Below are 12,887 nucleotides of genomic sequence, written 5' to 3'. Positions count from 1 at the left end.
CCAATTGAAGTTCGAATTTTCCTTCTCCTTCTTCTTACTAATTCTCTTTTCCTCTGACATTTCAAGGAATCTCTATACTGTGACATAGAGGATTCCACATTTTCTTTTTCTCTTCTCTTTCATATGAGCAGGAGCAGAGACAAAGGCATTCTTGTTGAAGCTGATCCTGAACCCGAAAGGACCTTGAAGAGAAAGCTAAGAGAAGCCAAAGCACAACTCTCTTTAGAGGACCTGACCGAATTCTTCAAAGAAGAAGAACCCATGGCAGCCGAAAACAACAACAATGCCAACAATGCAAGGAAGGTGCTGGGTGACTTTACTGCACCTACTCCCGACTTCTATGGGAGAAGCATCTCTATCCCTGCCATTGGAGCAAACAACTTTGAGCTTAAGCCTCAATTAGTTTCTCTAATGCAACAGAATTGCAAGTTCCATGGACTTCCAATGGAAGATCCTCATCAGTTTTTAGCTGAATTCTTGCAAATCTGTGACACAGTCAAGACTAATGGGGTTAACCCTGAGGTCTATAGACTGATGCTATTCCCTTTTGCTGTAAGAGACAGAGCTAGAATATGGTTGGATTCTCAACCTAAAGAAAGCCTGGACTCTTGGGAAAAGCTAGTCAATGCCTTCTTGGCAAAGTTCTTTCCACCACAAAGATGGAGTAAGCTTAGAGTGGAAATCCAAACCTTCAGACAGAAGGATGGAGAATCCCTCTATGAAGCTTGGGAAAGATACAAACAATTAATCAGAAGATGTCCCTCAGACATGCTTTCTGAATGGAGCATCATAGGTATTTTCTATGATGGTCTCTCTGAACTATCTAAGATGTCCTTGGATAGCTCTGCAGGAGGATCTCTTCATCTGAAGAAGACGCCTGCAGAAGCTCAAGAATTGATTGAAATGGTTGCAAATAACCAATTCATGTACACTTCTGAAAGGAATCCTGTGAACAATGGGACTAGTCAGAAGAAAGGAGTTCTTGAGATTGACACTCTGAATGCCATATTGGCTCAGAACAAGATATTGACTCAACAAGTCAATTTGATTTCTCAAAGTCTGTCTGGAATGCAAAATGCACCAAACAGTACTAAGGATGCTTCGTCTGAGGAAGAAGCTTATGATCCTGAGAACCCTTCCATGGAAGAGGTGAATTACCTAGGAGAACCCTATGGAAATACCTACAATTCTTCATGGAGAAATCACCCAAATCTCTCATGGAAGAATCAAGAGAGACCTCAACAAGGTTTCAATAACAATAATAGTGGAAGAAACAGGTTTAGCAATAACAAGCCTTTTCCATCATCTTCTCAGCAACAGACAGAGAGTTCTAAGCAGAATACTTCTGACTTAGCAACAATGGTCTCTGATCTAATAAAGACCACTCAAAGTTTCATGAATGAAACAAGGTCCTCCATCAGAAATTTGGAAGGACAAGTGGGTCAGCTGAGCAAGAAAGTTACTGAACTCCCTCCTAGTACTCTCCCAAGTAATACAGAAGAAAATCCAAAAGGAGAGTGCAAAGCCATAGACATGGCCGAATATGGAGAGGAAAGAGAGGAGGAGGACGCCACTGAGGAAGACCTCAGTGGGCGTGTACCAATCTCCTCTGAGTTCCTCAATGAGGAACAATGGGAATCTGAGGCTCAAAATGAGACCATAGAGATTCCATTGGACTTACTTCTGCCATTCATGAGCTCTGATGAGTATTCTTCCTCTGAAGAGGATGAGTATGTCACTGAAGAGCAAGTTGCTAAATACCTTGGAGCAATCATGAAACTGAATGACAAGTTATTTGGAAATGAGACTTGGGAGGATGAACCACCCTTGCTCACCAAAGAACTGGATGACTTGTCTAGGCAGAAACTGCCTCAAAAGAGGCAGGATCCTGGGAAGTTTTCTATACCTTGTACCATAGGCACCATGACCTTCAAGAAGGCCTTGTGTGACTTAGGGTCAAGTGTAAACCTCATGCCCCTCTCTGTAATGGAGAAATTAGGGATCTTAGAGGTGCAAGCTGCAAGAATCTCATTAGAGATGGCAGACAACTCAAGAAAACAAGCCCATGGACTTGTAGAGGATGTTCTGGTTAAAGTTGAAGACCAGTACATTCCTACTGATTTCATAGTCCTAGAGACTGGGAAGTGCATGGATGAATCCATCATCCTTGGCAGACCCTTCCTAGCCACAGCAAGGGCTGTGATTGATGTTGATAGAGGAGAGTTGATCATTCAAGTGAATGAAGAATCCTTGGTGTTTAAGGCCCAAGGATATCCCTCTGTCATCATGGAGAGGAAGCATGAAGAGCTTCTCTCAAAACAGAGCCAAACAGAGCCCCCACAGTCAAACTCTAAGTTTGGTGTTGGGAGGCCACAACCAAACTCTAAGTTTGGTGTTGAACCCCCACATTCAAACTCTAAGTTTGGTGTTGGGAGGTTCCAACACGGTTCTGAGCATTTCTGAGGCTCCATGAGAGTCCTCTGTCAAGCTAATGACATTAAAGAAGCGCTTGTTGGGAGGCAACCCAATGTTTTATAATTAATTATTTTTTTTGTTATCTTTTTTGTAGGTTGATGATCATAAGAAGTCACAAAAACAATGAAAAAAGCAAAAACAGAATGAAAAACAGGAAGAAAAACAGCACACCCTGGAGGAGAAGAAACTGGCGTTCAAACGCCAGTAATGCTAGCTGTTGGGCGTTTAACGCCCAGTCTGGCACCATTCTGGGCGTTTAACGCCAGAAAGGGGCACCAGACTGGCGTTAAACGCCAGTAAAGGGCAAGAACCTGGCGTTAAACGCCAGGAATGGGCACCAGCCCGGCGTTTAACGCCAGAAATGGCTCAAAAACGTGATTTTGAGCAACATTTGGTGCAGGGATGACTTTTCCTTGACACTACAGGATCTGTGGACCCCACAGGACCCTACCATCACTCTCTCTCTTCTTCCCCCATTCACCAATCACCTCAACACTTCTTCCCCAAAAACCCCTCACCTATCAAATCCCATCTTTCTCTTCACCACTCACATCCATCCTTCATAAAACCCCACCAACCTCACCCTTCAAATTCAAACCACTTTCCCTCCCAAACCCACCCATAATGGCCGAACCTTTACCCCCCTCTCTCCTATAAATACCCTTCTTCAACTCTTCATTTTCACACAACCTAAACACCCTTTCTTCCCCCCTCTTGGCCGAATACACCACCATCTCCCTCTTCTTCATTTCTTCTTCTTCTACTCTCTTCTTTCTTCTTTTGCTCGAGGACGAGCAAACATTTTAAGTTTGGTGTGGTAAAAGCATTGCTTTTTCATAACCATTATGGCATCCAAGGCCGGAGAAACCTCTAAAAAGAGGAAAGGGAAGGCAAAAGCTTCCACCTCCGAGTCATGGGAGATGGATAGATTCCTCTCAAGGGTGCATCAAGTCCACTTCTATGAAGTTGTGGCCTTGAAGAAGGTGATCCCCGAAGTCCCCTTTTCACTCAAAAAGGGTGAATATCCGGAGATCCGCCATGAGATCCGAAGAAGAGGTTGGGAAGTTCTTACCAACCCCATTCAACAAGTCGGAATCTTGATGGTTCAAGAGTTCTATGCCAATGCATGGATCACCAAGAACCATGACCAAAGTGTGAACCCGAATCCAAAGAATTATCTCACTATGGTTCGGGGGAAATACTTGGATTTTAGTCCGGAGAGTGTAAGGGTGGCGTTCAACTTGCCTATGATGCAAGGAGATGAGCATCCTTACACTAGAAAGGTCAACTTTGATCAAAGGTTGGACCAAGTCCTCACAGTCATATGTGAAGAGGGCGCACAATGGAAGCAAGATTCAAGAGGAAAGCCGGTCCAATTGAGAAGGCATGACCTCAAGCCCGTGGCTAGAGGATGGTTAGAGTTCATACAACGCTCAATCATCCCACTAGCAACCGGTCCGAAGTTACCATAGACCGGGCCATCATGATCCATAGTATCATGATTGGAGAAGAAATAGAGGTTCATGAGGTTATAGCCCAAGAACTCTATAAGGTGGCGGACAAGACCTCCACCTTGGCAAGGTTAGCCTTTCCTCATCTCATTTGTCACCTCTGTTATTCAGTTGGAGTTGACATAGAGGGAGACATTCCCATTGATGAGGACAAGCCCATCACCAAGAAAAGGATGGAGTACACAAGAGATCTCACTCATCATGAGATCCCTGAGATTCCTCAAGGGATGAATTTTCCTCCACAAAACTATTGGGAGCAACTAAACACCTCCCTAGGAGAACTAAGTTCCAACATGGGACAACTGAGGGTGGAGCATCAAGAACACTCCATCATCCTTCATGAAATTAGAGAAGATCAAAGAATCATGAGGGAGGAGCAACAAAGACAAGGAAGAGACATTGAGGAGCTCAAGCACTCCATAGGATCTTCAAGAGCAAGAAAGAGCCGCCATCACTAAGGTGGACCCGTTCTTTGATTTCCTTGTTATTTTTCTTCTGTTTTTCGAATTTTAATGCTTATGTTTATCCATGTTTGTGTCTTGTGATCATTAGTGTCTTAGTGTCTATGCCTTAAAGTTATGAATGTCCTATGAATCCATCACCTTTCTTCAATAAAAACGTGCCTAATTGATAAAAGAAAGAATTGCATGAATTTTGAATTTTATAATAGTTTAATTATTTTGATGTGGTGGCAATATTTTTGTTCTCTGAATGTATGCTTAAACAGTGCATATGTCTTTTGAATTTGTGGTTCATGAATGTTGGCTCTTGAAAGAATGATGAAAAAGGAGACATGTTAACTGAGGATCTGAAAAATCAATAAAATGATTCTTGAAGCAAGAAAAAGCATTTCAAAAAAAAAAAACCGAAAAAAAAAGAAATCGAAAAAAGAAAGAAAAGAAAGGAATAAAGTTGTGATCCAAGGCAAATAAGAGTGTGCTTAAGAACCCTGGACACCTCTAATTGGGGACTTTAGCAAAGCTGAGTCACAATCTGAAAAGGTTCACCCAATTATGTGTCTGTGGCATGTATGTATCCGGTGGTAATACTGGAAGACAGAGTGCTTTGGGCCACAGCCAAGACTCAATAAATAGCTATGTTCAAGAATCATCATACTTTACTAAGAGAATCATTAACACTATCTGGATTCTAAGTTCCTAAAGAAGCCAACCATTCTGGATTTCAAAGGATAGAGTGAGATGCCAAAACTGTTCGGAGGCAAAAAGTTAAAAGCCCCGCTCATCTGATTAATACTGATCTTCACAGATGTTTTTGGAATTCATTGCATATTCTCTTCTTTTTATCTTATTTGATTTTCAGTTGCTTGAGGACAAGCAACAATTTAAGTTTGGTGTTGTGATGAGCGGATAATTTGTATACTTTTTGGCATTGTTTTTAGTATGTTTTTGATATGATATAGTTAGTTTTTAGTATATTTTTATTAGTTTTTAATTAAAATTCACTTTTCTGGACTTTACTATGAGTTTGTGTGTTTTTCTGTGATTTCAGGTATTTTCTGGCTGAAATTGAGGGACCTGAGCAAAATCTGATTCTGAGACCAAAAAGGACTGCAGATGCTGTTGGATTCTGACCTCCCTGCATTCGAAGCGGATTTTCTGGAGCTACAGAAGCCCAATTGGCGCGCTCTCAACGGCGTTGGAAAGTAGACATCCTGGGCTTTCCAGCAATATATAATAGTCCATACTTTGCCCAAGATTTGATGGCCCAAACCGGCGCTCAAAGTCACCTACAGAAATTCCAGCGTTAAACGCCGGAACTGGCATAAAATTTGGAGTTAAACGCCCAAACTGGCATGAGAGCTGGCGTTTAACTCCAGAAAAGGTCTCTACACGAAATTGCTTCATTGCTCAGCCCAAGCACACACCAAGTGGGCCCGGAAGAGGATTTTTATGTCATTTACTCATTTCTGTACACCCTAGGCTACTAGTTTCTTATAAGTAGGACCTTTTACTATTGTATAGAAATCTTTTGATCACTTTGAGATCTCTAGATCATCTTTGGACATTTTAGTTCTTAGATCATTGGGAGGCTGGCCATTCGGCCATGCCTAGACCTTATGCTTATGTATTTTTAACGGTGGAGTTTTACACACCATAGATTAAGGTGTGGAGCTCTGCTGTACCTCGAGTATTAATGCAATTACTATTGTTCTTCCATTCAAATTCCACTTGTTCTTTTACCAAGATATCACTTGTTCTTCAACATGATGAAGGTGATGATTGACGCCCATCACCATTCTCACCCATGAACAAGGTGACTAACAACCACTCTTGTTCTACAAGCATCTGAGGCTTAGTGAATATCTCTTGGATTCCTGATTGCACGTTGCATGGTTGATCGCCTGACAACCGAGTGCTCGCCTGACAAACGAGCCAACCATTCCGTGAGATCAGAGTCTTCGTGGTATAGACAAGAACTGATGGCAGCATTCAAGAGAATCCGGAAGGTCTAACCTTGTCTGTGGTATTCTGAGTAGGATTCAATGATTGAATGACTGTGACGTGCTTCAAACCTGTAACCTACTGGGCGTTAGTGACAGACGCAAAAGAGTTATTCTATTCCGGTAGGGGAGGGAACCGAACCGGTGATTGGCCGTACTGTGACAGAGTATTGAGCATTAGCTTTCACTGCGAGGATGGGAGGTAGCTGCTGACAACAGTGAGACCCTATACGAGCTTGCCATGGAAAGGAGTAAGAAGGGTTGGATGAAGACAGTAGGAAAGCAGAGAGACGGAAGGGAAGGCATCTTCATGCGCTTATCTGAAGTTCCTACCAATGAATTGCATAAGTATCACTATCTTTATCTTTTATGTTATTTTCGTTCATCACCATATATATCTGAGTTTGCCTGACTAAGATTTACAAGATGACCATAGCTTGCTTCAATACTAACAATCTCCGTGGGATCGACCCTTACTCACGTAAGGTTTATTACTTGGACGACCCAGTGCACTTGCTGGTTAGTTGTGCGAAGTTGTGTAATGCCATGGTATTGAGCGCACCAAGTTTTTGGAGCCAGTACCAGGGATTATGAGAGTTGTGAAAAAGTATAGTTCACAATTTCGCCGACCAGACAGCTTCTCAGTGATCATCAATTCCACATTGAATGCAGAGGAAGAAGAAAAGCTCCTTATGGTTTTGAAAGCCCACAAAGAGGCGTTGGGATGGACCATTGATGACTTGAAAGGCATAAGCCCTGCCGTATGCATGCACAAGATACTTTTAGAGGAGAATTCCAAACCAGTGGTACAACCCCAAAGAAGATTGAATCCCACAATGAAGGAGGTTGTTCAAAAGGAAGTCCTGAAGTTGTGTAAAGCTGGGATCATCTACCCTATATCTGACAGCCCATGGGTTAGTCCAGTGCAAGTAGTACCTAAGAAAGGGGGGATGACTGTCATTGTTAATGAGAAGAATGAGCTTATTCCAACACGAACAGTGACAGGGTGGAGGATGTGCATAGACTATAGGAGGCTGAATGATGCCACACGAAAAGATCACTTTCCTCTACCTTTCATTGACCAGATGCTTGAAAGGTTGGCTGGCCATGCCTATTACTGTTTTCTTGATGGATACTCTGGGTATAATCAGATAGTGGTTGACCCCATGGATCAAGAGAAGACTTCCTTTACTTGTCCCTTTGGAGTCTTTGCATACAGGAGAATGCCATTTGGACTGTGTAATGCTCCAGCTACCTTTCAAAGATGCATGCTATCAATCTTCTCAGACATGGTAGAAAAATTTATTGAAGTATTCATGGATGATTTCTCTGTTTTTGGTGATTCCTTCAATACTTGCTTGCACCATCTTACCCTAGTCTTAAAAAGGTGCCAAGAAACCAATTTAGTTTTGAATTGGGAGAAGTGCCATTTCATGGTACCCGAAGGCATTGTTCTTGGTCATAAAATTTCAAGAAAGGGTATAGAAGTTGACAAGGCAAAAGTAGAAATTATAGAAAAACTTCCTTTGCCAACTAGTGTGAAAGCCGTTAGAAGTTTCTTAGGACATGCTGGGTTCTATAGGAGATTCATCAAAGATTTTTCCAAAATAGCAAAGCCACTAAGCAATTTGTTGGTGGTAGACAATCCTTTTATCTTTGATGATGAATGCAAACATGCTTTTGAAACTCTAAAGGCTAAGCTCACCACAGCACCAATCATCACACCCCCAAGTTGGGGACTACCTTTTGAACTCATGTGTGATGCAAGTAACCTTGCAATTGGTGCTGTGTTGGGGCAGAGGAAGGAAAAGAAGCTTCATGTTATCTACTATGCAAGTAAGGTATTGAATGAAGCTCAAAGAAACTACACCACAACAGAGAAAGAGCTACTAGCTGTGGTATATGCTTTTGATAAGTTTAGACAATATTTGATTGGATCTAAAGTCTTAGTGTATACTGACCATGCTGCTCTTAAGTATCTTATGTCAAAACAGGATGCCAAACCAAGGCTAATCAGATGGGTGCTACTCCTACAAGAGTTTGACATCGAGATAAAGGATAGAAAGGGCAATGAAAATCAAGTTGCTGATCACTTATCAAGGGTACCACAAGATGCATGCCAAGACAACCTTCCATCAATAAATGAAGAATTTCCAGATGAGCACCTCTTGCAAATTCAACATGTTCCTTGGTTTGCAGACATGGCCAACTACAAGGCGGGAAGAATCATTCCACAAGAGTACACAAAACAACAAGCCAAGAAGCTGCTGCATGAGGCTAAGTTCTTCTTCTGGGATGAGCCATTCTTGTTCAAAAGATGCCCAGATGGAATGATAAGAAGATGTGTGTCAGAAGGTGAGATGAAGGACATACTTTGGCATTGTCACAACTCTAGTTATGGTGGTCATTTTGGAGCTGAAAGAACAGCTGCAAAGGTCCTTCAAAGTGGTTTCTACTGGCCTTCAATCTTCAAGGATGCTAGGGAGTTTGTGAGCCAATGCAATGAATGTCAAAGAACAGGGGGTTTGTCAAAGAAAAATGAGATGCCTCAGAAGTTCATTTTAGAAGTGGAACTCTTTGATCTGTGGGGAATAGATTTCATGGGACCCTTCCCTCCATCTTACACATTCAAATACATTTTGGTAGCAGTAGAGTATGTCTCCAAATGGGTAGAAGCCATAGCCACCACCACATGTGATACCAACGTGGTCTTGCAATTCCTCAAGAAGAACATCTTCACTAGATTTGGAGTACCCAAAGGACTCATAAGTGATGGGGGAAGCCACTTCTGCAACAAGCAACTAAACTCTCTACTCCACAAATATGGTGTTACTCACAAAGTGGCCACACCATATCACCCACAAACCAATGGGCAAGCTGAACTTGCCAACAGAGAGCTAAAAAGGATCTTGGAGAAAACTGTGGGAACAACAAGAAAGGATTGGGTTAGGAAGCTGGATGATGCACTTTGGGCATATAGGACAGCCTTCAAGACACCCATAGGAAAATCTCCATTTCAGCTGGTGTATGGAAAGGCATGCCACCTCCCTGTAGAGCTTGAACATAAGGCATTTTGGGCCATCAAACTTCTGAATTTAGATGCTCAAGCAGCAGGAGAGAAGAGGTTGCTACAACTCAATGAACTTGAGGAGTTCAGATTGGAGGCATATGAAAATGCCAAAATATACAAAGAGAGAGCAAAGAGATGGCATGATAAGAGGATCTCTCAAAGAACATTCGAACCAGGCCAAAGAGTGTTGTTATTCAATTCAAGATTGAAGATCTTCCCTGGGAAGCTGAGGTCTAGATGGACTGGTCCATACACCATCACCAAAGTATCACCTCATGGCTATGTCGAACTACTTGATGAAGCCTCAAAACAAACCTTCACAGCTAATGGACATAGGGTGAAGCACTATTTTGGTGGCCCTTGGAGCAAGGAAGAGAGTGTGCAACTCTTAACATGAGCAAAGAAGTTGCAGTGTCGAGCTAAGGACAATAAACAAAGCGCTTCATGGGAGGCAACCCATGCACAGGGAGTCTTTTATTTTCATACTTTAGTAGTCAATAATGATGAAGTAGACTAGTACATGGTGTATGCAAGGCACTAAGTTTGGTGTGGCCAATCTTGAAGTAATGGCAAAAGTGTGTTCTACAACACTTAGCCACAAACTAAGTTTGGTGTCCATACATACACGAAAATACTAGACTATGAAAGTATAGTCATCTATTTTAGTTAAAAAAAAAAAAAGAAAAAAACGTGAAATAGCATATAATGTAGGTAAAATACTAAGTTTGATGTGGCTATCTTTGGAATTAATTCCATAGAACACTTAGTCACAAACTAAGTTTGGTGTCTTTACTTACATTACTAATGCTAGAAAAAATTAGATTAGGAAATCAAATCATAAATTTTAATTTTAGCTTAGTCAATTTTGCATAGGAATATCATCATAAGTTATTAGCTAGTAATGTCACTTTAAGAATCTCAAGCTTTTGGAATTTTGTTGCAGGAAAGAAAGAAAGAAGTGATGGGGAATCTTGGAAGCATATAATGAAAGAAAGAAAGAAGTGATGGGGAATCTTGGAGAGTGAGGTCACGGATACACAAGGAAGGGAAGTCACATGAGTTTGAACTTTGTGCATGGGGAAAAACAACTCAACATGCATTGGGCACAAGGAAGCATGCTCCCCATGCTATGACCGAGCATCTCACCACGGAAACCACTAGAACCATGCATTCCCACCAAATTTCACTTTAAATACTTCAACCATATTCATCAAACCTCACTTTCCCTCACTCAACCTTCTACCCCCATAACCTCATTTCATCACCCGAAGTCACACTACACCCCTAACTCATTCCATGTTTCCTATATTCTTGCCTTAGGCCTAATCTTTACCCAACAAAACTCATGAAGCACTACATCCCCTCACATAACCGACACACTCAACCCCCCTTCACCATCATTTTCTATCTTCTCTAAGTCACCTTGCTCATCATATACCTCTCCCATTCTCAACCATTTTCCTTGTGCTTGAGGACAAGCATTCATCTAAGTTTGGTGTGGAAGATTCAACCCTTTCAAGTGAATTTCAATGGCCTCATCATCAAGGGATAGGAGAGGAGATGAAGGACAAAACACTTTTGATGAAAGAAGATTCAAATCCAAACACAATGAGCGGATCTTTAGTTGGATGTCAAGCAAAGATGTTGTTCCGGAGTTACCTTTCAAGCTAAGAAAAGATGAATACCCTGAGATACAAAAAATAATCAGAAAAAGGGGATGGGAGCTTCTCTGTGACCAACCTCAAGAAGTGAGCATGCTTCTCATCCATGAGTTCTACACTAATGTGATAAGAGAATATGATGATGAAGAACCATACATGAGTTATGTAAGAGGTGTGACTGTTGATTTTAGCCCGGACACCATCAACAGGATGTTAAAGGTCAAGGCAAAATAGTTCAAACGAGCTAGCTATGAAGAAAGGGTTGAAAATGACCCAAGATATGTGGATGTGGTGAGTGACTTATGCAGAATAGGCACGGATTGGGTGTTGGATTCACATGGACAACCACTCAAACTTCGGAGAGGTGATCTCATACCTCAAGCAAAAGGATGGCATGACATAGTGAGGAGATCATTGATGTCCACTTCAAATAATTCTGAGGTAACGGTGAATAGAGCAATAATGATCCATTGTATAATGAAAGGAGGGGAAATCAATGTTGGAGACATTATAGCCAAGAACATCATTGACATAGCTCAAAAAGTCAAACAGGACAGCTGGCTAGGATATCCTAGTACTATTCTGCGCCTATGTGAAGAAGCTGGAGTACCTCTGGAAGAATTTGGAGAAACTGATGTGGTCTCTGTTGGAAAACCTCTTACTCGAGAAAGGTTGGAATTCATCACCACAACCCAATTGGAAAGGCAACCTTTAGCAAGAAGGAAGAAAAGGAAAGAAGCAAGACAAGAGGAGGAGCCTCAAGAAATGGAAGAGCCTCATACCTTGAACATGAATCAACTCCAAGCCGCTCTAGAAGGAATTTCTGGGCAATATTCACAAATTCAAAGAAGCCAAGAGGAACAAGCTCAACAACAAAGGGACCTTTGGCAATTGATGGATCAACAAAGAGGGGTTCAAGTTCAATGGATGAACCAACAAAATGAATACCAAGCACACATGATGGAACTACAACAAGAACAATATGCCAAGATGCATGAAGCCATCAACAATTCAACTGTTGAATATGGAAAAGCCATGGAGAAAGTAATACAAGAACAAGCTCAACTAAGGAAAGAGCAAGCTCAGCAAAGGGAGCTTCTCCATAGGTTGGATGCTAGACATGATACATTTCACAAAGATTTCAATGAAAGCAGAATGTTCAGGGAAGCCAGGCACAAGGACAGACTTGACTATGATATATGCACCCAAGAAAAGCTCAGTTACCTCTGTTCCACACCCCATTACTCAACCCACAAATTAAAACCTTCAATGAAGCTCGCAAGATATTTGAAGAGCAGGAACTTGCAAGGGTAAGATTCAATCAACAGAGGCTACAGGAGACAATGATAAGCTCAGGAATTTGGCAAAGAGAAGATCCAAAGGGGGATTCAACAACAAAGCAACAAGGAGAGTTAAGAAGTAAAAAGAAAGAAGATCCAAAGGGGGATTCAACAACAAAACAACAAGGAGAGTTGAGGAAGAAAAAGAAAGAAGATCCAAAGGGCAAAGGAAAGCAAGGAGAATCAAGCAAAGGAAAAGGGACATGAAGACTAAAGGTGGTGAAGTTCCTTTGTTTTTTCTTTATGTTTCTTTATGTTTTATTAAATAAAGAAGATGTATGTCTGAAATATGGTATACCTTCTAAGATGCATTTTTCTTTTTGAAGCATTGTCTTTTATGTTGCCCAGTCCATGCATCACCACTCACAG

The 12,887-nt window shown here is 41.5% G+C and overlaps 1 non-coding gene across 1 annotated transcript; it reads right to left on the bottom strand.

The window, feature by feature from the left end:
• Positions 1 to 666: 666 nt before the first annotated feature.
• LOC130946998 (small nucleolar RNA R71) lies at positions 667 to 774 on the bottom strand. The gene has a single exon (XR_009072413.1). It is a non-coding gene; the product is annotated as a small nucleolar RNA R71 (small nucleolar RNA).
• Between the last annotated feature and the right edge of the window lie 12,113 nt (positions 775 to 12,887).

This window comes from Arachis stenosperma, chromosome 8 (genome assembly GCF_014773155.1).
Source record: "Arachis stenosperma cultivar V10309 chromosome 8, arast.V10309.gnm1.PFL2, whole genome shotgun sequence".
In the NCBI taxonomy this organism is placed as follows: Eukaryota; Viridiplantae; Streptophyta; class Magnoliopsida; order Fabales; family Fabaceae; genus Arachis; species Arachis stenosperma.
This window is presented reverse-complemented; position numbering and strand designations above follow the sequence as displayed.